This window comes from Gymnodraco acuticeps, unplaced genomic scaffold (assembly GCF_902827175.1).
Source record: "Gymnodraco acuticeps unplaced genomic scaffold, fGymAcu1.1, whole genome shotgun sequence".
Classification (NCBI taxonomy): Eukaryota; Metazoa; Chordata; class Actinopteri; order Perciformes; family Bathydraconidae; genus Gymnodraco; species Gymnodraco acuticeps.
In genome coordinates, this window is record NW_022992132.1 from 69,831 (window position 1) to 84,453 (window position 14,623).

At 46.2% G+C, this 14,623-nt stretch overlaps 1 protein-coding gene across 1 annotated transcript in view; it reads right to left on the minus strand.

Moving 5' to 3' along the window:
* Positions 1–11,128: 11,128 nt before the first annotated feature.
* Positions 11,129–14,623, minus strand: part of LOC117538259 (netrin receptor UNC5D-like) — a gene marked incomplete at its 5' end in the record, with an annotated part of 56,775 nt that continues 53,280 nt past the window's right edge. The window contains 1 exon segment of the mRNA XM_034203855.1: positions 11,129–11,907.

A 14,623-nucleotide genomic window follows, 5' to 3' on the forward strand; every position in this document is an offset into this window, starting at 1 on the left:
CATCCCCTGTGGGAAGGTATTGGTGAAGGTGTAGTTGATTATTTGTGAGTGGTGGATGGCTTGGAGGAGTCTAAAATATTGTTTGGTGAGTAAATGGAGTTCTGGTGGGAAGTGATGTAGCTGGCTGCGTGGGCAGGGCGGGGGGATAGCTAGTTTTACGTCCCCCCCTCCCGCCAGCAGGGGAAGGAGCCAGTGATATAAAACGGTTGGAGAGGGGTGTGTTCATACTGCTGTGGAGAAAGAGGAGAGGAAAGGGGGGGGAAATCACAGCCGATAAACGCATCCACAGGAAACTAATTGTGGCACCTACGGAGGTGATGGGAAGAGGCAGAGAAAGTATTTAAATAAAACAAATGCAGTTGCACTGGCAGGTACTGGTTAATTAATAAAATGTGTAAAGGAAGATAACATGGAAGACTGGAGGAAGTAACAGGGAGATAAAAACACAGTAAATGGTAAATAAACAATTACAGCAATTGGGGAGGGGGCACAAAGGGTTAAAGGGGAAAAGGAAGGAAACAGTGCAAAGATTATAATGATGGTTTCAAAACGGTCTAAAAACTCACAGGTTAGAAGCCCCTGAAGGAGACCCTCCCACACAGGGCCGGCCCTTGGCACTGGCGAACTAGGCGGTCGCCTAGGGCAGTGTTTTTCAAAGTGGGGATGTTATTAATATCTGCATATCTATCAATCTGTGTCCTTTGATGCCAAACTTTTAATATTTTTTATTTATTAATATTTTATTTTATTGTTTTTAAATCACACGACCGCCCTTCAAGCCAATCAGAATCGAGCTGCCGCTACTGAGAGTGAAACTGAGTATCTGCTCAGCTTTTAGAGCAAGTGTGTATGGAGTCAGATTTGGGTCAATATTCTAGAGCGCATAACAAGCTACTCACCAGCGGAAAATGTGCTTTTACACGCGCATGAAATGACCCTCGCGAGCAGAGACAGCCCTCTTTGTGTCCTTTGTGTCAGCCTCACTCGCTCGCGGAGTCTGTCTGCACGCGCGTGAAAAGTTTCTGACACTTTGGGGCGGAGCCACTGGACTTTGATTGACAGCTGCCAGGAAACCTGGAGTTGCCAGCTTTGATAAATTCCTGAACTATCAAGAGCCGAGGAGTGACAGCTGCAAGATCAGTTGGACGAGATTGAATGGTAAAGTTGTCCATAAAAAACTATTATATTTGTAAAGTGTACAGCTAATATATATATATATATATCAATTAACTTGATATAAAACCATATATTTTTGAGAGAGCTGTATCTGTCAAACTGCTAGCTACTGTCTGCTGTGCGCACCTCCCTTACGAAATGAACTATAAATGAACTATAGTATTACTATAGTATACTATAAGAGTTGTATAGTGTCCTATAGTAAGTTTGTAGTGTTCTGTAGTATTTTTCACCAGCTATTGTATTACTATAGATTTTTCTGTTGTGCCATTTTATTAGCTATAGTAGCCCTATAATATTTCAATAGTAATACTATGTATCTAGATCTTTGTAGTATTCCTATATTATTTTAAATAGTATACAGTATAATATATAGTGTTTCTGTAGTTGTTTTTTGAACACACTATAGAACACTCATAGTAATAGCATGATATTGTCATAGTGAATGCATATTATTACTATAGTGTTTGTAAAAGTATTACACTCCTAGAATTAATGTGTCATTTTTTTTTATATCAAATGAATTGATAGTTCAGGCATTTATCAAACCTGGCAACTCCGGGCTTCCTGGCAGCTGTCAAGCAAAGTCCAGTGGCTCCGCCCCGAAGTGTGAGAAACGTTTCCCTCGCGCGCAGACAGACTCCGCGAGCGAGTGAGGCTGACTCTCCCGCGAGCGAGCAAGAGGGCTGTCTGCGCGCGAGGGTCATTTTATGCGCGTGTAAAAGCACATTTTCCGCTCGTGAGTAGCTTGTTTTGCGCGCCAGAATATTGACCCAAATCTGACTCCATAGTGAGAGCTAGTGAATATTTCGCTCTGCAGCTGGATGAGAGCACGGATGTAGCACATATTGTTGTTTATATATATGAATATAAATATGTTTATTGTTAATAATACTGTTGAATATTATATATAAGTAGCTTTCAAAAATACTACAAATATATGTTAATTGTTCATATTACTGTTCAAAATTATATAATATTATAAAGACAGAAATCACTTTAAAAATGCTTTAAAAATATGTTTACTGTTGATATTACTGTTTAATATTGTGTTAAGAATGTTTATAACAGAAGACACAATCAATGCAGTGAATGACAAACAAAAGATAAATACAAAAAATGTTTTGAAGAATAACTGATTATTAATTATTAATACAAATATATATTAAGAAAATGTATTAAGCTGTATGATTCATTTGTCATATTTTCCATCATAATGTACTCATCATTTGAAAACATTTTTGCAACAGGGGGGTCCCGGCCAGAGGATAATGCTATATGGGGTCCTTGGCATGGCAACGTTTGGGAACCCCTGGCCTAGGGCGCCAGATCTGGAGGGGCGCTGCGCTGGGAGAGAGAGAGAACACATTTTTTTAAAATAAATGGATAAAAGTAGCCTACGTTTTAAAAGAACAAAAAGGTATTTAAAAGAGTAGAGGGAGAGGAGGGTGTAGAGGAAACTTCTGTGTAACATGCAGTGGAGTCACCGACTCAGGAAGGAGACACGGGAAGAGTCGGAGCTTTGATGTCAAACCACTGTGATTTATTTGGAGTTGGTACCAGAGTATTCACATCACAAATCCAAGAGTCAGAGGTTCTGACTCCACGGTAGAGTTGCCACGTCAATTCTGGAGAGCCTCTCTCTTGCCAGCCCATCTAACTGGTTTCGCAGAGAGTAAACAACATATTTGAGGAGATAGCCTAAACAGTGTGGGAACACAGAGCTACTTGCCTCGGACACTTATGACCTCGAAGATTTTACCTTGGAGTCCACAAATACAGAGAAGGAAGTGTCCCAGTGTACCCACAACACAGACCATCTGTATCCCAGTATTGACCGGTCACAGAATGGGAACAATAACATTATTGGCTAAGCCGCCTGTGTCCTTAAAGAAGGTAAACAGACATCGAGGTTTGTCCTGTATGTTACTAATTGGCGTCTTATGATAATTATTTCCACAACAGAGGGGGTTTCCTCAACGTTTCGCCGCAGAGGCTTCTTCAGGAGGATAAAAGGAGAGTGAGTCCGAGCCGTCCCTTGGCACAACTTTATCAATTAAATGTTTGTAATGTTTTGGGTTTGGCCCAGTCCATTGTGACCTCATCAGGAGGCGGAGCAACAATCCTTAAAGGGACAGGAAGTGACTCAGGGGAGAGAGATACACATATAGGATAAAAGAAAGTGGTGAAAGGAGAAGTTAAAGAAAGACAATCAAGGTAACATCTGATGACAATCTTTTTATGAAATAAAAATAAAATAGAAACTAGGAATTTTTTGTTTTTATTTTTTTGTTTTGCGTCATCAGATCTATTAGTTATTAAGGATTATAACAACTACATCAATGTTAAAAGTAGGGTACTGGGAAGGGTGAACATAAACAAGGCTTCCTCTGAAAGGTGAACATAGCCAGTGCAACTAATACAAACGAGTAGAAGATGATGAACAAGATAAAGTGGCCGAGGACAGGGGCTACTGCAGATCAGGCACGAGCGATACGTTTCCAGGAGGAGTTCTAAAACCATATAAAACCAGTAAAAACCAAAGATCAAGTTCCTTGAAAGTTGTTGGGAAGGAGAGGACTGGAGGAGTTAAAACCCGAGGCACTGGCGGGGTTAGGTTATGGAAGAGCGTAGGGCTGCGTGTGTTTAAAAACACATACAAAAACTCCATAAACATAGCCCTACAAAGACCTTATAAAAACCCTTTTAAAAGTTGTTTTAAAGTCACGAAATTAATCTATTGATTCGTGTTCACCAACACAATTTTCGCATTTTTTTCGTGTCGCACAGAACGATTTTAAAAGCAACGTAAATAATAACAAATTAGAAGGAAAAAGAGATTTAAAAAATAGAGATGTCAGTATTCTGAGGCTCTGAACCATTTATTTTCCTCGCAGACGGCAACAAAACTCTGATATTATACAATTTAAAATAAAAGGGATGGGGTTAGGGAAAGATATTGAGTAAGCACATGTTTTTATGAACCCCACAGCTTCCGGTCTTCCAAGACCCGACCCGACAAAAAGACGTGCTGCAGGCACGAAACATACAACCAATAGAAATGCATTGCTTTTAAAATCGTTCTGTGTGACACGAAAAAAAGGGGAAATCGTGTTGGTGAACACGAATCAATAGATTACATGTCGTGACTATAACATGCCGTGAGACTGGGTTGGATAGTTTCACTGCATGATGCAGAAGTAACTAGCGTTTAAACAAGTTGAGATCTTTAAACTACATTTATTTCCAAAAGGCTGCAGACACTGGATACATCTTTGCAAATTCTACCGTCCAGAAAACATCCAAAAGGTCTATAATTAGAGAACACCACGAAGCTGCCCAAACAGATGGTCAGCACTAGAAAAGCTCCGCAGCCCATTCAATATTATATCATCTTCAATACTAATACCTTTACATGTATGTCCCTATGGTGATTGTTTTTCATCAGCATGTGTACTTTACAACATTCACCATTTACAGGAGTTAACCAAGGCACCAGAAGAGTGACGTGAGGAAGACGAAAGAAGAAGAGTGGGACCGACCAATCAGGGGACAGGAAGTCATGGACGCCACCTTTTAATCAAACAAGGTCAGTGTTACACTAGAAGCATTACACACAGTGCGGATACGTCCGAAAACTGAGTTTCAACACGTTTAATAAAGTGGACGTTTCTCACACTCAGAAAGTCACATTTCAGACACAATCACGACATCTTTCAATCTCACCATCTTTAGTCTTAGAAAATATAAATGAGTTGATTAGAAATGCATGAAGTCAATGTGGACCGATTTGAGAGACAGCTACGTATTAATAACCTGTTGATAACTGCTGCTGAATGCATTGAAACCTTATCGCGGGAACAGATGACTAGCAAACAGTGACAGCGTTAAAGGTCCCATGTCATGCTTCTCTGGTTCTGACCCGTCCCCTGGTGTTCTGAAGCTTCTGACCCATCCCCTGGTGTTCTGTAGCTTCTGACCCATCCCCTTGTGTTCTGTAGCTTCTGACCCGTCCCCTGGTGTTCTGTAGCTTCTGACCCGTCCCCTGGTGTTCTGAAGCTTCTGACCCGTCCCCTTGTGTTCTGTAGCTTCTGACCCGTCCCCTTGTGTTCTGTAGCTTCTGACCCGTCCCCTTGTGTTCTGTAGCTTCTGACCCGTCCCCTTGTGTTCTGTAGCTTCTGACCCGTCCCCTGGTGTTCTGTAGCTTCTGACCCGTCCCCTGGTGTTCTGTAGCTTCTGACCCGTCCCCTTGTGTTCGGTAGCTTCTGACCCGTCCCCTTGTGTTCTGTAGCTTCTGACCCGTCCCCTGGTGTTCTGTAGCTTCTGACCCGTCCCCTTGTGTTCTGAAGCATCTGACCCGTCCCCTTGTGTTCTGTAGCTTCTGACCCGTCCCCTTGTGTTCTGTAGCTTCTGACCCGTCCCCTTGTGTTCTGTAGCTTCTGACCCGTCCCCTGGTGTTCTGTAGCTTCTGACCCGTCCCCTTGTGTTCTGTAGATTCTGACCCGTCCCCTTGTGTTCTGAAGCATCTGACCCGTCCCCTTGTGTTCTGTAGCTTCTGACCCGTCCCCTTGTGTTCTGTAGCTTCTGACCCGTCCCCTTGTGTTCTGTAGCTTCTGACCCGTCCCCTTGTGTTCTGTAGCTTCTGACCCGTCCCCTTGTGTTCTGAAGCTTCTGACCCGTCCCCTTGTGTTCTGAAGCTTCTGACCCGTCCCCTTGTGTTCTGAAGCTTCTGACCCGTCCCCTTGTGTTCTGAAGCTTCTGACCCGTCCCCTTATGTTCTGTAGCTTCTGACCCGTCCCCTTGTGTTCTGTAGCTTCTGACCCGTCCCCTGGTGTTCTGAAGCTTCTGACCCGTCCCCTTGTGTTCTGTAGCTTCTGACCCGTCCCCTTGTGTTCTGTAGCTTCTGACCCGTCCCCTTGTGTTCTGTAGCTTCTGACCCGTCCCCTTGTGTTCTGTAGCTTCTGACCCATCCCCTTGTGTTCTGTAGCTTCTGACCCGTCCCCTGGTGTTCTGTAGCTTCTGACCCGTCCCCTTGTGTTCTGTAGCTTCTGACCCGTCCCCTTGTGTTCTGTAGCTTCTGACCCGTCCCCTTGTGTTCTGTAGCTTCTGACCCGTCCCCTTGTGTTCTGTAGCTTCTGACCCGTCCCCTTGTGTTCTGAAGCTTCTGACCCGTCCCCTTGTGTTCTGTAGCTTCTGACCCGTCCCCTTGTGTTCTGAAGCTTCTGACCCGTCCCCTTGTGTTCTGTAGCTTCTGACCCGTCCCCTTGTGTTCTGAAGCTTCTGACCCGTCCCCTTGTGTTCTGAAGCTTCTGACCCGTCCCCTTGTGTTCTGAAGCTTCTGACCCGTCCCCTTGTGTTCTGAAGCTTCTGACCCGTCCCCTTATGTTCTGTAGCTTCTGACCCGTCCCCTTGTGTTCTGTAGCTTCTGACCCGTCCCCTGGTGTTCTGAAGCTTCTGACCCGTCCCCTTGTGTTCTGTAGCTTCTGACCCGTCCCCTTGTGTTCTGTAGCTTCTGACCCGTCCCCTTGTGTTCTGTAGCTTCTTACCCGTCCCCTTGTGTTCTGTAGCTTCTGACCCGTCCCCTTGTGTTCTGTAGCTTCTGACCCGTCCCCTTGTGTTCTGTAGCTTCTGACCCGTCCCCTTGTGTTCTGTAGCTTCTGACCCGTCCCCTTGTGTTCTGTAGCTTCTGACCCGTCCCCTTGTGTTCTGTAGCTTCTGACCCGTCCCCTTGTGTTCTGTAGCTTCTGACCCGTCCCCTTGTGTTCTGAAGCTTCTGACCCGTCCCCTTGTGTTCTGAAGCTTCTGACCCGTCCCCTTGTGTTCTGTAGCTTATGACCCGTCCCCTTGTGTTCTGTAGCTTCTGACCCGTCCCCTTGTGTTCTGTAGCTTCTGACCCGTCCCCTTGTGTTCTGTAGCTTCTGACCCGTCCCCTGGTGTTCTGTAGCTTCTGACCCGTCCCCTGGTGTTCTGTAGCTTCTGACCCGTCCCCTGGTGTTCTGTAGCTTCTGACCCGTCCCCTTGTGTTCTGTAGCTTCTGACCCGGTCCCCTTGTGTTCTGTAGCTTCTGACCCGTCCCCTTGTGTTCTGTAGCTTCTGACCCGTCCCCTTGTGTTCTGTAGCTTCTGACCCGTCCCCTTGTGTTCTGTAGCTTCTGACCCGTCCCCTGGTGTTCTGTAGCTTCTGACCCGTCCCCTTGTGTTCTGTAGCTTCTGACCCGTCCCCTTGTGTTCTGTAGCTTCTGACCCGTCCCCTGGTGTTCTGTAGCTTCTGACCCGTCCCCTTGTGTTCTGTAGCTTCTGACCCGTCCCCTTGTGTTCTGTAGCTTCTGACCCGTCCCCTTGTGTTCTGTAGCTTCTGACCCGTCCCCTTGTGTTCTGTAGCTTCTGACCCGTCCCCTTGTGTTCTGTAGCTTCTGACCCGTCCCCTTGTGTTCTGTAGCTTCTGACCCGTCCCCTTGTGTTCTGTAAGCTTCTGACCCGTCCCCTTGTGTTCTGAAGCTTCTGACCCGTCCCCTTGTGTTCTGTAGCTTCTGACCCGTCCCCTGGTGTTCTGAAGCTTCTGACCCGTCCCCTGTGTTCTGAAGCTTCTGACCCGTCCCCTTGTGTTCTGAAGCTTCTGACCCGTCCCCTTGTGTTCTGTAGCTTCTGACCCGTCCCCTTGTGTTCTGTAGCTTCTGACCCGTCCCCTGGTGTTCTGTAGCTTCTGACCCGTCCCCTTGTGTTCTGTAGCTTCTGACCCGTCCCCTTGTGTTCTGAAGCTTCTGACCCGTCCCCTTGTGTTCTGTAGCTTCTGACCCGTCCCCTTGTGTTCTGTAGCTTCTGACCCGTCCCCTTGTGTTCTGTAGCTTCTGACCCGTCCCCTTGTGTTCTGTAGCTTCTGACCCGTCCCCTTGTGTTCTGTAGCTTCTGACCCGTCCCCTTGTGTTCTGTAGCTTCTGACCCGTCCCCTTGTGTTCTGTAGCTTCTGACCCGTCCCCTTGTGTTCTGTAGCTTCTGACCCGTCCCCTGGTGTTCTGAAGCTTCTGACCCGTCCCCTTGTGTTCTGTAGCTTCTGACCCGTCCCCTTGTGTTCTGTAGCTTCTGACCCGTCCCCTTGTGTTCTGTAGCTTCTGACCCGTCCCCTTGTGTTCTGAAGCTTCTGACCCGTCCCCTTGTGTTCTGTAGCTTCTGACCCGTCCCCTGGTGTTCTGTAGCTTCTGACCCGTCCCCTGGTGTTCTGTAGCTTCTGACCCGTCCCCTTGTGTTCTGTAGCTTCTGACCCGTCCCCTGGTGTTCTGTAGCTTCTGACCCGTCCCCTTGTGTTCTGTAGCTTCTGACCCGTCCCCTGGTGTTCTGTAGCTTCTGACCCGTCCCCTTGTGTTCTGTAGCTTCTGACCCGTCCCCTTGTGTTCTGTAGCTTCTGACCCGTCCCCTGGTGTTCTGTAGCTTCTGACCCGTCCCCTGGTGTTCTGTAGCTTCTGACCCGTCCCCTTGTGTTCTGAAGCTTCTGACCCGTCCCCTTGTGTTCTGTAGCTTCTGACCCGTCCCCTGGTGTTCTGTAGCTTCTGACCCGTCCCCTGGTGTTCTGTAGCTTCTGACCCGTCCCCTTGTGTTCTGTAGCTTCTGACCCGTCCCCTGGTGTTCTGTAGCTTCTGACCCGTCCCCTTGTGTTCTGTAGCTTCTGACCCGTCCCCTGGTGTTCTGTAGCTTCTGACCCGTCCCCTTGTGTTCTGTAGCTTCTGACCCGTCCCCTTGTGTTCTGTAGCTTCTGACCCGTCCCCTTGTGTTCTGTAGCTTCTGACCCGTCCCCTTGTGTTCTGTAGCTTCTGACCCGTCCCCTGGTGTTCTGTAGCTTCTGACCCGTCCCCTTGTGTTCTGTAGCTTCTGACCCGTCCCCTTGTGTTCTGTAGCTTCTGACCCGTCCCCTGGTGTTCTGTAGCTTCTGCATGTGAACGCTCTGCAGTCTCAAACCCTCAAAGTACACCCTGTAGCGAGCAACACTCGGACACAGAGAAGACCTGTCTCGGCTGCCCCAGAACGCCTCGATGGACATTTCTCTTTCTCCATTGTTTACTTCTTGGGTATAGTGATGTAACGTAACCTAACGGCCGTTACGTTACATTTGGACCAATCCGTGGACTTCCTCACACACACACACACTCGGCGGGACGTTGCACGGCTCGCTGCTGCGAGGACGGGACAGTGTGAGGTGGCTCATTGGTGTGGGGTCGGCGAGACAGCGAGACACCGCGGAACTCAGCCTGAGCACACACACAAACTCCCAGCCAGGCTGCGGGTGTGTGTGTGTGTTTCGGGCTGGGTTTCGCTGTGTCTCGCTGTCTCGCAGACGGCCACTGGGCTCACAGGGAGGGGGGGGGCAGGAGCTCCAACAAGCCGTTTAGGACAGAGTGAATACACAGACTATACAGAGATGCTGTGAGAAACCAATGTGAGTTTGGAACATTGAACAATATAAATCTGTTCTAATAAATCAAATCAAATCAAGTTTTATTTATAAAGCACATTTATAAACGATGTTTGGTCGAGCCAAAGTGCTGTACATATAATAAAAATAGCCTACAGTAGAAGTAGACCTCAACAATGGAATTATGATCAGTAGAAATGGCCATGACATGGGACCTTTAACATGAATGGGTTCCATCTGCTGTATTTTGTCAACAGATCTGTGTTCGCCTCCTGCTTTAATGTCAATAAAACACATTTTAGCAGCTAAAACGATAAGATGATTATAATTTGATTAGAAAAACATAAGTTGTGGACGGATTGATGCCAATTTGGGAAATGCTGTGCCTTCTAAGTAAAGCCAGGAAGAGCCACTGGACATTGAACATTTATTTCATTACCTCTCATTGCCCTCCTGCTGATACATGCTGCCAGCTGCACTTCAACTGTGCTAACTTTATATTTGTGGTTACCTGTAGACACGTATCTAGTGTTTTCTTGTTTCAAATAAGTGCATGGCAAACGAGACGATGCAGACGGTTAAATGAAGGGTTCTGTATTTGATCAGATGCAAGAAAAACACCAAGAATCAGGCCACGTTGAAAAGCCACGTTGGTCGAACTTTAGCGTTCCGTGGAGATGATGCAGATAAATGAATTCTTCATGCTGGCAGGAAGTCAGAAACTCTGTGATGTGTTTATAAACCTCAGAGGGACATTTTAAATAAATACAGCTCTTTGATCTCAACTCATCTCCAACAATGCCACTGCTTTCTTTGTTTGTTGCACGAAACAGTTTCCAAACTCCCTTTCTTGTGAACATTACATTACATCTAGCTGAGGCTTTTATCCAGAGCGACTTACAATAAGTGCGTTCGACCAACAAAATACAAACTTGAAGAAAACAGAATCATAAAGTACATCAGGTTTCATAGAGCTAAAACATTTCAAGTGCTACTCAACTGGCTTTAGATAAGCCAGTCCTTTATTAGTATATAAGTGCTTCGTTAATAGTTCTAACGCTCGAAGTGGAGTCGAAAGAGATGAGTTTTCAGTCTGGAAGATGTGCAAGCTATCTGCTGTCCTGATGTCAATGGGGAGCTCATTCCACCATCTTGGAGCCAGGACAGCAAACCCACGTGTTTTTGCTGATGGGAACTTGGGTCCCCCTCGCAGTGAGGGTGCAGCGAGCCGTTTGGCTGATGCAGAGCGTAGTGCACGTGCTGGGGTGTACGGTTTAACCATGTCCTGGATGTACGAAGGGCCAGATCCATTCGCAGCATGGTAAGCAAGTACCAGTGTCTTGAAGTGGATTCTAGCAGTTACCGGAAGCCAGTGGAGGGAGCGGACATGACCTCTGTCACCCTGAAATGTGTGTGTGTGTGTGTGTGTGATATGAAGTCTGTGTGACACGAGACGTGAGATAAGAGACAGCAAAGCCAGGAAACGATGCTTCACAGTTTCCTCCCTCTCTAGCTATCAGTGAAGAAACTGGAACACCACATGTGGAAATCTCATTTTCACACAAACATCTTTATTTCACATTAAAACTGGCTTTCAAGATCGATCTGGTTTGTTTCTAAAGTATCACCCAGCACTCAGTTAGCAGTTGCAATATAAACCTCTGTCGTGCATCAGGCTCGGTCGCAGTGTGTGTGTGTGTGTGTGTGTGTGTGTGTGTGTGTGTGTGTGTGTGTGTGTGTGTGTGTGCAGATATGCGCTGCTCCTGTGGCTTGGAACCGGCTGCAAATTGAGCTGCTTGAAGTTGTGAATAAATGTGTGTATTTGTATCTGCACGTGTGCACTAAAAACATAACTGTGTGTATTTGTATCTACACGTGTGCACTAAAAACATAACTGTGTGTATTTGTATGTACCCATATTAGAAGCATGTGCAAAGAACATCATTCCTTCTCTTCGAACACAAATCCAGAAAATGAAGTGAGATGAAAACAGAGAGGAAACATTAGGAATGAAATGGAAAGCCAGATTATAGTCAGACTACTAAAGACTCCTCTGTCCGTCCGATCGGGTCGCAGTGTGTGTCCATCCCCGGCTGTGTGTGTGTGTGTGTGTGTGTGTGTGTGTGTGAGTGTGTGTGCAGATATAAGCGTCAGTGTGTCAGTCTGTCCTCACACACTCCTCCCCCCTCAGAGATTCTGTGGATCTGTCCGATCTCCTCCAGAGCCGCTGCCAGCGAGGAGAGGTGGACGGAGTCCTGGTGTCGAGCCTCCCACAGACTGAGGATCACCGCCGAGGGACTCGAGTGCTGAGAGAAGAAGTCCAGGTTCCTGACGGGGGGCGAGACAGGAAGTTAGAACAGGAAGTAACCAGGGAACACTGAGGATCATCAAAGCCTCCAGGAAGTGCGCCGGAAGTGGAATAAAGTGTTCGTAGTGGATGTCACTACCCGATCTGCACTGCGCAAGTGCGAGATGGTCCGCCATATTGGACAACTCCGTACGGCAACCCAACTAGGACACTTGACACAGTGGCTTTTGGCAAAGCTCACAAAGAAAACTCATAAAAGCGAAAGAGATGAGTTATTGTTATTACAACGTAACTTCTGTTAGACAGCTATCATACTGAATACTTATTTACTGTGAATGTATGCAAACATGTATGGCATAGGCATATAGCTCTCTAACAGCAGTTAAATCCATTTCTCACTTATTCTGACAATGTACTTAACCCCAAATAAAAGAACCCAATAAAAAGAGTTGTTAAATAATAGTGAAGTCACGTTGTAATAACAATAACTCATCTCTCTCGGTTTTTTGAGTGTTCTTTTTCTGCTTTGCCAAAAGCCACTGTGTCAATGTTGTCCTACTAGAGTTGCCGTATGTATAGTAGTTGTCCAATATGGCGGACCATCTCGCACATGCGCACTGCAGATCGGGCAGGGGGCAGATCGGGTAGTGACAGTGGCCAAACCACGGCCCGTAAAACTCTGAAAAGTTTGGGAAGCCGCCATTGTATTTGCTGGCATTAGCATTATTAGCATTAGCATTAGCCCCACGCAGAAACGCAGAGAGAATAACTTATGGCAACACAAAAGAAAATGGCGCGGTTTTGGCGCAGAGCGTTGGTCATCAGATCAAGCGTCAGTGAACTCCAGTTCGTGAACTTCAGTTCGAATCCCGCCTCTGCCGCCACTGCGTCAGGCCGTTGTGTCCTTGGGCAAGACACTTTACCCGCATTTGCTCCTGTGGGTAATGTCCGCAGTAATGACTCTTACATGTCTAATATGTGTACTTGTAAAGCGCTTTGAGCACCTGTAAAAGCGCTCTAATAAAAAATGTAATGCATTATTACATGGGAGCGGTGGAGATGAGGAGGTGTCGGCGTTCTGGCGATTTACTCTGAAGGCTTCAGTAGAAGCTGCTGGGACTCCCAGCAGCTTCTACTGAAGCCTTCCCCAACTCCGGGGACTTCCGGCCGGGGACTTTGGGCGGCAGTATACGCCGTGAAGTGGTTTGCGGCCTGCCAGTAAACCCAAAGCAGAAGAAGAAGAAGTGACGTCAGCGGCTCATTTGCCTAATCCACCCCCAGGGACTTATTCCGGTGTGAACGCGATTAGCTCTTAGTTCCATGGGGGAACTAAGAGCTGGGAACTAAGTGCTGGGAACTAAGTGCTGGGAACTAAGTGCCGGCACTAAGTGCTTGGTGTGAACGCGGCTAATGACTTACATTGGGAAAGAGACGTCTTTAAATGAGTGGATATTCAGCATCGGTTTTATTTCAAAGTAGGTTTCTACAGATGAGGAATTTTAATTAGAAATTAGAAACACATTCAAAATAAAGACAATATTAACACAAAATATAATTATGTGAGACACTGAGTACAGTCAAATAGAATATGACAAATACTTAACGTATATCACGCTTACAATATCTTGTCTTTTTAAAACTGTAAATCCTGCACATTTATGCTCCACACTTCCTCATTTTAAATCTGCACAGCTCTCCACTTTAAATGTACTGTAAGTCATATGTTATAATATCTTACAATTAATTTTAATACACAGAAATCAATACCATTAGTTCTCAAACCTGCAAAGATTAAAAGGCTTTATTGTCATTTGCACAACAGCTAAGGTGTTGTTGTAAAAACAATCTTAAGTCCCAGGTTCAACACATGAAGTCATACACAACTAAGACATAATGGTGCAAGTATAAACCCTTCACTTGCATATTATAATAACGCTTATTACAATTTCTGTCCGTAACTGAGAATGAATGAGACTCTAATTGTCTCCGTGCCGTAAACAGAACATCTGCTGCTTCCACCTGAGAGCAAAACAAGAGGCGCCACCGTTTTGAGAATATCAGAAATATGGAGAATAAATTACCGTCACTCGTGACGAGCAATTACTGCGGTGTGGAAAGCAGTGTGTGTGATATCTGTGTGTGATATCTGTGTGTGATATCTGTGTGTGATATCTGTGTTTCTGAAGCATGCAGCAGAGCAGAGCGTCCAGCAGGGGGCAGTGTCTCTCTGCGAGGAACAGGAAGCCACATGGAGGGACTAACGCTGCATTGAGAATATAACTTTATCAAATATGTAAGTATATTTAAATTAGATGATTGTCATCACTGTACATGAACACAGTATACATACAATATATAAACAACAACAACAGATAGCGACACACAACTCAGCGATTATAAACTAAATAAAATCTGATTCTAATAATGATAACAAGTTCCCAGAGGACACACACACCGTGCACGCTCCCAGAGGACAAACACACACCGTGCACGCTCCCAGAGGACACACACACCATGCACGCTCACAGGGAACACACACACATCGTGCACACTCCCAGAGGACACACACATAGAGCATGCTCCCAGAGGACACACACACACACACGCCGTGCACGCTCCCAGAGGACACACACACACTGTGCACGCTCCCAGAGGACACACACATCATGCACGCTCACAGGGAATACACACACATCGTGCACACTCCCAGAGGACACACACACCGTGCACACTCCC